Source organism: Bidens hawaiensis, unplaced genomic scaffold, assembly GCF_021521415.1.
Source record: "Bidens hawaiensis isolate Kalapana, Puna unplaced genomic scaffold, B.hawaiensis_p1.1 tig00009662_1, whole genome shotgun sequence".
In the NCBI taxonomy this organism is placed as follows: Eukaryota; Viridiplantae; Streptophyta; class Magnoliopsida; order Asterales; family Asteraceae; genus Bidens; species Bidens hawaiensis.
In genome coordinates, this window is record NW_027491725.1 from 395,302 (window position 1) to 407,101 (window position 11,800).

Below are 11,800 nucleotides of genomic sequence, written 5' to 3' on the forward strand. Positions count from 1 at the left end.
CCTGGGTCGGGTCGGATCGGGTCAGATGTCACAGTCTCCCCTACTTTAAGAAACTTCGTCCCGAAATTTATCTCGAAGTAGGTTGCGCAGAGAACAGGTGCGGGTACTTGATCTTCATTTGATCTTCCCTTTCCCATGTAAACTCGGCTCCGCGCTTGGACTCCCAGCGAACTTTCACGATAGGGATACGACTGCGCTTGGTTTGCTTAACCTCGCGATCCATAATCTCAACAGGCTTCTCAACGAAATGCATAGATTCATCAACTTGAACTTCATCAAGTGGAATGTGAAGGTTCTCGTCAGCTAAACACTTCTTGAGATTGGATACATGGAACGTTGGATGCACATTACTGAGCGCGGGCGGCAGGTCAAGTCTGTAGGCAACTTTTCTCACACGCGCGAGAATCTTAAATGGTCCAACATATCGAGGAGCAAGCTTACCTTTCTTCCCAAAGCGGACAACACCCTTCCAGGGCGACACTTTGAGGAGAACAAGGTCACCAACTTGAAATTCGAGAGGCTTTCGCCTGCGATCTGCGTAACTCTTCTGTCGGCTTCTGGCAGTCAGCAGATGATCACGGATCTTGGCGATTTTATCGGTTGTCTCTTGAACAAGTTCGGGTCCTACGATTTGAGCTTCACCCACTTCGCTCCAACAAATCGGGGAGCGGCACTTACGACCGTAAAGTGCTTCAAATGGGGCCATACCAATACTGGAATGATAGCTGTTATTATAAGAGAACTCGATCAAAGGCAGGTGCGAATCCCAATTACCTCCAAAATCAAGAACACAAGATCGGAGCATATCCTCAAGAGTTTGAATAGTTCGCTCAGAATGTCCGTCAGTCTGAGGATGATATGCAGTACTCATGTCCAAGCGAGTTCCTAGCGCAGATTGGAGAGATTTCCAAAAGCGAGATATAAAACGGCCATCGCGATCGGATATGATGCTCAAAGGAGTACCATGGCGGCAGACAATTTCCTTGACATAAAGCTGCGCGAGTTGCTCAACACGGTAGTTTTCACGAATGGGCAGAAAGTGAGCAGACTTAGTCAAACGATCCACTATTACCCAAATGCTATCATGTTTGCTTGCTGTCAAAGGTAACTTGGTAATAAAGTCCATCGCTATACCTTCCCATTTCCACATAGGAATTTCTGGTTGTTCGAGCAAACCAGATGGGCGCTGGTGTTCAGCTTTTATCTTAGAACAAGTCAGGCATTTAGCTACGAACACTGTAACACCCCGACCAAAGGCGGATTATACATCGGGGCGCCACATATTGCTTCATTACTCGCGACACTATTGGTGTCAATATTTATTAATACACATTTTATCGCGCACGCGCAGCGGGGAAAATAAAGAACATAAATCAAACATAAATCAATATATTATAAATTATAACATTCAAACAACATTAACTTGTCTTGATACATTTTAATTCTAGGTCCAAAAGTAAAAACGTCCTACGTGTCCACAAGCTCCAAAACAGCTACTGCAAACCTGAACATGTGTTAAAATAAACGTCAAACACTTGCGTGTTGGTGAGGAATCAAGTTTAATACAATACATAGATAACAATAAATCTGCGCGCAACATGTGTATGTCTGGTTTTCAACAAGGGTGTAATCTGATCGGGACCAACTCTAAGAGACAAGACTGCCAGTGCTCACAATTGAGCTCACAAACAAGACTAACTGTGCAAGTGTAACAAAAGAGAAAATCATAAACGAATGTTCTCCCGTGTTCATCTAATGGTACCATGAAAACTGCGGAATAGACCGACAAGACGGTTAATGATCCACACATACAAATAAACAGCCAAGTCTACGTCCTCAACACATGGGATACTGCGCGACTAAAGTTCATAAACAGTTTAAGACTCAAGTTTTGTATGAACACATGAACATCCCAAAGCAAAAATAAAAAGGGATTAGATACGAGATAACTCACTTGATAAACGATGCGGTGTAAGATAAAGCAAGAACCAACTTTAAACAAGCACAAGTTAACCTATAAATAAGATTATTGTTTTAATGATCTGTTTTAAGTCTTGATTATAAGTTAGCATAATTAATAAGTAAATTATTATATATAATATATATATATTACCGGAAAAGCAGGGAAGAACAGGGAGGAAGACGGAGGCAGGAGAGGAAGACGGCAGAGAGAGCAAGGAGCAAGAGAACAGGAGAGATTAAGTGTTTGTGTGTGATGTGTTATGAAAATATTATTATTATTTATAGGAAAACCCTAGGAGACACAAACCCTAGAAAAAGGGGAAAAGATCTCAAAAAGTAAAAGAAAAGATATCAACGGTAAAAAGTTCTGAAAAGTAAAGATATCAAAAGATATGGCAGCTGCAGGGGGCAAGATAAAGCTGACAGGGAACAGTAAAAAGCATGGGCGGATCAGATAAAGGTACTGGTCAAGCATGGCAAAAGCAGATCTCAAAAGATTATGTCAGTCACTTTATCTGTCAACCAATGGGGTTGGTGCGCATGCTGCGCCGAAAGTAACTATTCAGACATTAGATGGGTTAGGTCAACGGCTCAAAAGATAAGACAACACAAAAGCAAACGGCTAGACTTAAACAGAAGATACAAGGGTTAAGCGCGGGAAGGCTGAGTGCGCGAGCGCGAAGGCTGGCACAACAATCCTTAGCGTACTGCGGGAAGAATCACAAATCCTTAGCGTGCTGCGTGAAGAACAAGAATTCTAAGCGCATCGCGGGAAGAACATACATCCTTAGCGCATTGCGGGAAGAACATGCATTCTTAGCGCGCTGCGGGAAGAGTTCTCTTCACGCATCGCAGGAACAAGATGTCTTCACGCAGGCTTCCATGTAAGGAGTCTGGCGCGTGGAGCTGCAGACATCCTTAGGCGGGAAGAACCAAAGGACAAGCAAAGAGTTAGAGGGAAACAAGGCTTAAGGGCGGGACGGCGACAAGAGGGAAAAGAAGGCGGAAAGAGAGAAGGAAGGGGGAGGGGACGGCGGAAAGAAAGAGAGAGAAAGAGGCGGGAAGGGAATTTATATTATTATTATTAAAAGTAAAATATAAGTATAAATAAATATTAAATCATAAAAGAAAGAGATCGGGTCAGAGAAACGGGTACCTGGGTCGGGTCGGATCAGGGCAGATGTCACAGTCTCCCCTACTTTAAGAAATTTCGTCCCGAAATTTATCTCGAAGTAGGTTGCGCAGAGAACAGGTGCGGGTACTTGATCTTCATTTGATCTTCCCTTTCCCATGTAAACTCGGCTCCGCGCTTGGACTCCCAGCGAACTTTCACGATAGGGATACGACTGCGCTTGGTTTGCTTAACCTCGCGATCCATAATCTCAACAGGCTTCTCAACGAAATGCATAGATTCATCAACTTGAACTTCATCGAGTGAAATGTGAAGGTTCTCGTCAGCTAAACACTTCTTGAGATTGGATACATGGAACGTTGGATGCACATTACTGAGCGCGGGCGGCAGGTCAAGTCTGTAGGCAACTTTTCCCACACGCGCGAGAATCTTGAATGGACCAACATAACGAGGAGCAAGCTTACCCTTCTTCCCAAAGCGGACAACACCTTTCCAAGGCGACACTTTGAGGAAAACAAGATCACCAACTTGAAATTCGAGAGGCTTTCGCCTACGATCTGCGTAACTCTTCTGTCGGCTTCTGGCAGTCAGCAAATGATCACGGATCTTGGCGATTTTATCGGTTGTCTCTTGAACAAGTTCGGGTCCTGTGATTTGAGTTTCACCCACTTCGCTCCAACAGATCGGGGAGCGGCATTTACGACCGTAAAGTGCTTCAAATGGGGCCATACCGATACTGGAATGATAGCTGTTGTTATAAGAAAACTCGATCAAAGGCAGGTGTGAATCCCAATTACCTCCAAAATCAAGAACACAAGATCGGAGCATATCCTCAAGAGTTTGAATAGTTCGCTCAGACTGGCCGTCAGTCTGAGGATGATATGCCGTACTCATGTCCAAGCGAGTTCCTAGTGCAGATTGGAGAGATTTCCAAAAGCGAGATATAAAACGGCCATCGCGATCGGATATGATGCTCAAAGGAGTACCATGGCGGCAGACAATTTCCTTGACATAAAGCTGCGCGAGTTGCTCAACACGGTAGTTTTCACGAATGGGCAGAAAGTGAGCAGATTTAGTCAATCGATCCACTACTACCCAAATGCTATCATGTTTGCTTGCAGTCAAAGGTAACTTGGTAATAAAGTCCATCGCTACACATTCCCATTTCCACGTAGGAATTTCTGGTTGTTCGAGCAAACCAGATGGGCGTTGGTGTTCAGCTTTAACTTTAGAACAAGTCAGGCACTTAGCTACGAACACAGCAATATCCTTTTTCATATCGGGCCACCAATAAGTTATGCGCAAATCCTTGTACATCTTATCAGCGCCGGGATGAATAGAATACCGAGATTTGTGCGCTTCACTCAGGATATCAGCGCGAAGATTCTCATCAAAGGGAATCCAGATGCGATTAAGATAGCAGAGAATTCCACTCAGATTAGGGACAAAGTGCGCTTCCGCGCCACACGCTAACTCGGCGCGAAGGTTACCGTTACTGATGGATGCGCGCTGCGCGTCACGAATACGCGATTCAAGGTTGCTTTGAATCGGCGCAAAGTGAAGATGCGTGCGCGGCAAGATACAGTTAAGTTGGCAGGGTTTTCGGCTGAGCGCATCGGCTACCACATTAGCCTTACCAGGATGATACCGGATCTCACAATCGTAATCGCTGATGAGTTCGTTCCATCGGCGTTGCCTCATGTTAAGTTCCTTTTGATCAAAGATATGCTGAAGGCTTTTATGGTCAGTGTAGAGGATGCATTTAGTACCATAAAGGTAGTGTCTCCAGATCTTCAAGGCAAAAACAACTGCACCAAGTTCGAGGTCGTGAGTTGTATAATTCTTTTCGTGAATCTTAAGTTGCCTTGATGCGTAAGCGATAACCTTGCCTCTTTGCATAAGAACACAACCGAGACCTTGGTTGGATGCATCGCAGTACACGACAAAATCATCATTACCCTCAGGTAGCGCAAGAACAGGAGCTTCACACAACAAACGCTTGAGCGTTAGAAAGGCTTCTTCTTGCTTCGAGCCCCAAATATACGGTTTACCTTTGTGCGTTAGAGCTGTTAAAGGCAAAGCGATCTTCGAGAAGTTCGAAATGAAGCGCCGGTAATAACCAGCTAAGCCCAGAAAGGAACGGATCTCAGAAGGAGAGGATGGCGTAATCCAGTTCTTGATTGCTTCAATTTTGGATGGGTCGACATGAATACCCATCTTGTTCACAACATGGCCAAGAAACTGTACTTCATCAGACCAGAATTCACACTTGGAAAGCTTAGCATAGAGCTGCTCGGTTCGGAGCTTTTGCAACACCAACCGAAGATGTTGCTCGTGCTCGGCCTTGGTCTTAGAATACACCAGAACATCATCGATAAACACAATCACGAATTTATCCAAGAAAGGCCTACACACCCGATTCATAAGATCCATGAAAACGGCGGGTGCGTTGGTTAAACCGAAGGACATGACCAAGAATTCAAAATGGCCATAACGAGTTCGAAAAGCAGTCTTCGGAACATCTTCATCGCGGATGCGCAACTGGTGATAGCCAGAGCGGAGATCAATCTTCGAGAAACAAGAGGCACCTTGGAGTTGATCAAAGAGGTCGTCAATACGCGGTAAGGGATACCGGTTTTTAATGGTGAGTTTGTTCAACTCGCGGTAATCAATACACATGCGAAACGATCCATCTTTCTTTTTAACGAACAACACCGGAGCACCCCAGGGCGAAGAGCTAGGGCGAATGAATCCTTTAGCAGTCAACTCTTGAAGTTGGCTTGCCAATTCTTGCATCTCAGCGGGTGCAAGACGGTAAGGAGATTTAGCCACGGGGGAAGCACCAGGGACAAGATCAATACGGAACTCGACTTCACGAGCGGGAGGGATACCAGGAAGATCATCAGGAAAAACTTCAGGGAAATCACGCACAACAGGGATATCGCGAAGCTTCTTCTCTTCAGCAGGTTTAACCACATGGGCTAGAAATGCAACACACCTTTTCCGCATGAGCCTACGGGCTTCGGCGCAAGACATAAGTTTAAGACCACTGGAGGGTTTTTCGCCGTAGATGTAAAGATCACCATTTTCTCGAGGTAGGCGAATCAATTTCTTGGCGCAAATAACTTCGGCGCGATTATGCGAGAGCCAGTCCATACCAATAATAACATCAAAGCTTCCAAGAGGCATAGGGATGAGGTCGATCAGAAAATCGACAATTCATGTATCACCATGACTTTCCGAATTCCCAATTTAAAATATACGAGTAAACGAGTATTGGAGATTGACGATTCATGTATCACCATGACTTTCCAATCTTCAATATAAAATATACAAGAAAATGAGTATTGGAGGTTGACAATTCATGTATCACCATGACTTTTCAAGTCTCCAACCTCAGAACATAATCGTAAATGGAAATTGAAAATCAACTATTCATGTATCACCATGACTTTTCGGATTTTCAATCCCAACAAACGAATATGTAAGTAAAATCAATAAAAATCGAAATTCACAAAAATCGAAATATCGCGGAATAAAACATAAAACCATATACTGCGCAAGTGCGAGCATATTCATAAATAACGAGTAATTAACAATAAGCGCACAAACATGAGATTTCTCTCATGCGCGAGAAGGGACTCCTAGGTATTCTAGGCCGTTACGTCTAACCACCTATCCTAAAGTCAACGAGCTCTGATACCAACTGTAACATCCGGCCCCTCGCACCACCAATATTGTCCGCTCTGCCCACGAAGAGCTCACGGATTTGTTTTTGGTTGCCCAAAACGCGTTGGTGATTGAAGAGGCAAGACATTACTTATGAACCATTGATCTCTCTTGTCCACGGCCGATGTGTGATAGCCTAAGAGTGGGACGATGTTGTGTTTGCCAACGGTGTTACAGACAACCCCCTTTTGGACTCATCGTCCTCGATGAGGCGTGTCCCATCATCCCGAACGGCACAAGAGTGGCTCTGATACCAATCTGTAACACCCCGACCAAAGGCGGATTATACATCGGGGCGCCACATATTGCTTCATTACTCGCGACACTATTGGTGTCAATATTTATTAATACACATTTTATCGCGCACGCGCAGCGGGGAAAATAAAGAACATAAATCAAACATAAATCAATATATTATAAATTATAACATTCAAACAACATTAACTTGTCTTGATACATTTTAATTCTAGGTCCAAAAGTAAAAACGTCCTACGTGTCCACAAGCTCCAAAACAGCTACTGCAAACCTGAACATGTGTTAAAATAAACGTCAAACACTTGCGTGTTGGTGAGGAATCAAGTTTAATACAATACATAGATAACAATAAATCTGCGCGCAACATGTGTATGTCTGGTTTTCAACAAGGGTGTAATCTGATCGGGACCAACTCTAAGAGACAAGACTGCCAGTGCTCACAATTGAGCTCACAAACAAGACTAACTGTGCAAGTGTAACAAAAGAGAAAATCATAAACGAATGTTCTCCCGTGTTCATCTAATGGTACCATGAAAACTGCGGAATAGACCGACAAGACGGTTAATGATCCACACATACAAATAAACAGCCAAGTCTACGTCCTCAACACATGGGATACTGCGCGACTAAAGTTCATAAACAGTTTAAGACTCAAGTTTTGTATGAACACATGAACATCCCAAAGCAAAAATAAAAAGGGATTAGATACGAGATAACTCACTTGATAAACGATGCGGTGTAAGATAAAGCAAGAACCAACTTTAAACAAGCACAAGTTAACCTATAAATAAGATTATTGTTTTAATGATCTGTTTTAAGTCTTGATTATAAGTTAGCATAATTAATAAGTAAATTATTATATATAATATATATATATTACCGGAAAAGCAGGGAAGAACAGGGAGGAAGACGGAGGCATGAGAGGAAGACGGCAGAGAGAGCAAGGAGCAAGAGAACAGGAGAGATTAAGTGTTTGTGTGTGATGTGTTATGAAAATATTATTATTATTTATAGGAAAACCCTAGGAGACACAAACCCTAGAAAAAGGGGAAAAGATCTCAAAAAGTAAAAGAAAAGATATCAACGGTAAAAAGTTCTGAAAAGTAAAGATATCAAAAGATATGGCAGCTGCAGGGGGCAAGATAAAGCTGACAGGGAACAGTAAAAAGCATGGGCGGATCAGATAAAGGTACTGGTCAAGCATGGCAAAAGCAGATCTCAAAAGATTATGTCAGTCACTTTATCTGTCAACCAATGGGGTTGGTGCGCATGCTGCGCCGAAAGTAACTATTCAGACATTAGATGGGTTAGGTCAACGGCTCAAAAGATAAGACAACACAAAAGCAAACGGCTAGACTTAAACAGAAGATACAAGGGTTAAGCGCGGGAAGGCTGAGTGCGCGAGCGCGAAGGCTGGCACAACAATCCTTAGCGTACTGCGGGAAGAATCACAAATCCTTAGCGTGCTGCGTGAAGAACAAGAATTCTAAGCGCATCGCGGGAAGAACATACATCCTTAGCGCATTGCGGGAAGAACATGCATTCTTAGCGCGCTGCGGGAAGAGTTCTCTTCACGCATCGCAGGAACAAGATGTCTTCACGCAGGCTTCCATGTAAGGAGTCTGGCGCGTGGAGCTGCAGACATCCTTAGGCGGGAAGAACCAAAGGACAAGCAAAGAGTTAGAGGGAAACAAGGCTTAAGGGCGGGACGGCGACAAGAGGGAAAAGAAGGCGGAAAGAGAGAAGGAAGGGGGAGGGGACGGCGGAAAGAAAGAGAGAGAAAGAGGCGGGAAGGAAATTTATATTATTATTATTAAAAGTAAAATATAAGTATAAATAAATATTAAATCATAAAAGAAAGAGATCGGGTCAGAGAAACGGGTACCTGGGTCGGGTCGGATCAGGGCAGATGTCACAAACACAGCAATATTCTTTTTCATACCGGGCCACCAATAAGTAATGCGCAAATCCTTGTACATCTTATCAGCGCCGGGATGAATAGAATACCGAGATTTATGCGCTTCACTCAGGATATCAGCGCGAAGATTCTCATCAAAGGGAATCCAGATGCGATTTAGATAGCAGAGAATTCCACTCAGATTAGGGACAAAATGCGCTTCCGCGCCACACGCTAACTCGGCGCGAAGGTTACCATTACTGATGGATGCGCGCTGCGCGTCGCGAATGCGTGATTCAAGATTGCTCTGAATCGGCGCAAAGTGAAGCTGCGTGCGCGGCAAGATACAGTTAAGCTGGCTGGGTTTACGGCTGAGCGCATCAGCTACCACATTAGCCTTACCAGGATGATACCGGATCTCACAATCGTAATCGCTGATGAGTTCGTTCCATCGGCGTTGCCTCATGTTGAGTTCCTTTTGATCAAAGATATGCTGAAGGCTTTTATGGTCAGTGTAGAGGATACACTTGGTACCATAAAGGTAGTGTCTCCAGATCTTTAAGGCAAAAACAACTGCGCCTAGTTCGAGGTCGTGAGTTGTATAATTCTTTTCATGAATTTTGAGTTGCCTTGATGCGTAAGCGATAACCTTGCCTCATTGCATAAGAACACAACCGAGACCTTGGTTGGATGCATCGCAATACACGACAAAATCATCATTACCCTCAGGTAGCGCAAGAACAGGAGCTTCACACAACAAACGCTTGAGCGTCAGAAAGGCTTCTTCTTGCTTCGAGCCCCAAATATACGGTTTACCTTTGTGCGTTAGAGCTGTTAAAGGCAAAGAGATCTTCGAGAAGTTCGAAATGAATCGCCGGTAGTAACCAGCTAAGCCCAGAAAGGAACGGATCTCGGTAGGAGTGGATGGCGTAATCCAGTTCTTGATTGCTTCAATTTTGGATGGGTCGACATGAATCCCCATCTTGTTTACAACATGGCCAAGAAACTGTACTTCATCCGACCAAAATTCACACTTGGAGAGCTTGGCAAAGAGCTGCTCGGCTCTAAGCTTTTGCAACACCAACCGAAGATGTTGCTCATGCTCGGCCTTGGTCTTAGAATAAATCAGAACGTCATCGATAAACACAATCACGAATTTATCCAAGAAAGGCCTACACACCCGATTCATTAGATCCATGAAAACGGCGGGTGCGTTGGTTAAACCGAAGGACATGACCAAGAATTCAAAATGACCATAGCGAGTACGAAAAGCAGTCTTGGGAATATCTTCATCGCGGATGCGCAACTGGTGATAGCCAGAGCGGAGATCGATCTTGGAAAAACAAGAGGCACCTTGGAGTTGATCGAAGAGGTCGTCAATACGCGGTAAGGGATACCGGTTCTTAATGGTGAGCTTGTTCAGCTCGCGGTAATCAATACACATGCGAAACGAACCATCTTTCTTTTTAACGAACAACACCGGAGCACCCCAGGGCGAAGAGCTAGGGCGAATGAATCCTTTAGCGGTCAACTCTTGAAGTTGACTTGCCAATTCTTGCATTTCAGCGGGTGCAAGACGATAAGGAGATTTGGCTACGGGGGAAGCACCAGGGACAAGATCAATACGGAACTCGACTTCACGAGCGGGAGGGATACCAGGAAGATCATCAGGAAAAACTTCAGGGAAATCACGCACAACAGGGATACCGCGAAGCTTCTTCTTTCCTTCGTCGGGTTTAACCTCATGGGCTAAAAATGCAATACACTTCTTCCGCATGAGTCTGTGGGCTTCGGCGCAAGACATAAGCTTAAGACCACTGGAGGGTTTCTCGCCATAGATGTGAAGATCACCGTTTTCTCGAGGAATGCGAATGAACTTCTTGGCGCAAATAACTTCGGCGCGATTCTTCGAGAGCCAGTCCATACCAATAATAACATCAAAGCTTCCAAGAGGCATGGGGATGAGGTCGATTAGAAAATCGTTTTCGTTAAGGTTAAGCGTGCAATTTTTAATCACAGAGCTAATTAAAACAGTTTCACCATTAGCCAATTCAACTGAAAAATTTTCTTTTAAATCGTTGCGCGGTCGCGCAAGCTTCTGCTCAAACGCGCGAGAAATAAAACTTCGATCGGCGCCAGTATCAAAAAGTACAGAAGCATAAAATCCGTTAAGCAAAAATGTACCATTAACTACGTCATTATTCGCTTCCGCTTGGTGCGCGGTTATGTTAAAAGCTCGTCCGCGCGTCACTGGGTTCGAAATCTGGTTCACCGGATTCGCTTGCGTAATCTGAACTTGTAGTCTCGGGCACGCGTTCCGGAAATGACTGGGATCACCGCAGTTAAAGCACGATCTGGGTCGTGGGTTTTGGTAGGTTGGTTGTGGGTTCTGCGGGTAGACTGGTGGTGTTGGCGCAATTGGATTGGCGGAAGGGACTCTACAGAACTCGGCAGAGTGACCAACGCGGCCACATCGGTTACATTGTCGACACGGGGTTTGGGTTGGGTGGTGAAGTCTACAGGTTGGGCAAAAGGGTTGGGTTCCTGTGTAAGGTTTCTTAGTTGGCGGGGCAGGGAGTGCGGGATTGGTTAAGGCATAGTTGTGGACTATAGGGGGAGTTGGGTAAGTTGACAGTGGGTTAGGAGCGTGTACTGGAGGTTGGTAGGTGGGTTGCTGGACCATGGGCGGGCTGGTAAGCGCGTAAGCTTGTCTGCGCCTACGTTTCTGGTTATGGTTTGAGGGTTCTGGTTTGGTTTCTGCGGGTTCAGGGACAGTTTTGGTGGGTTTGGTCTTCTCAGTTCCCCGCAGGAACAGGGTTCCTGCT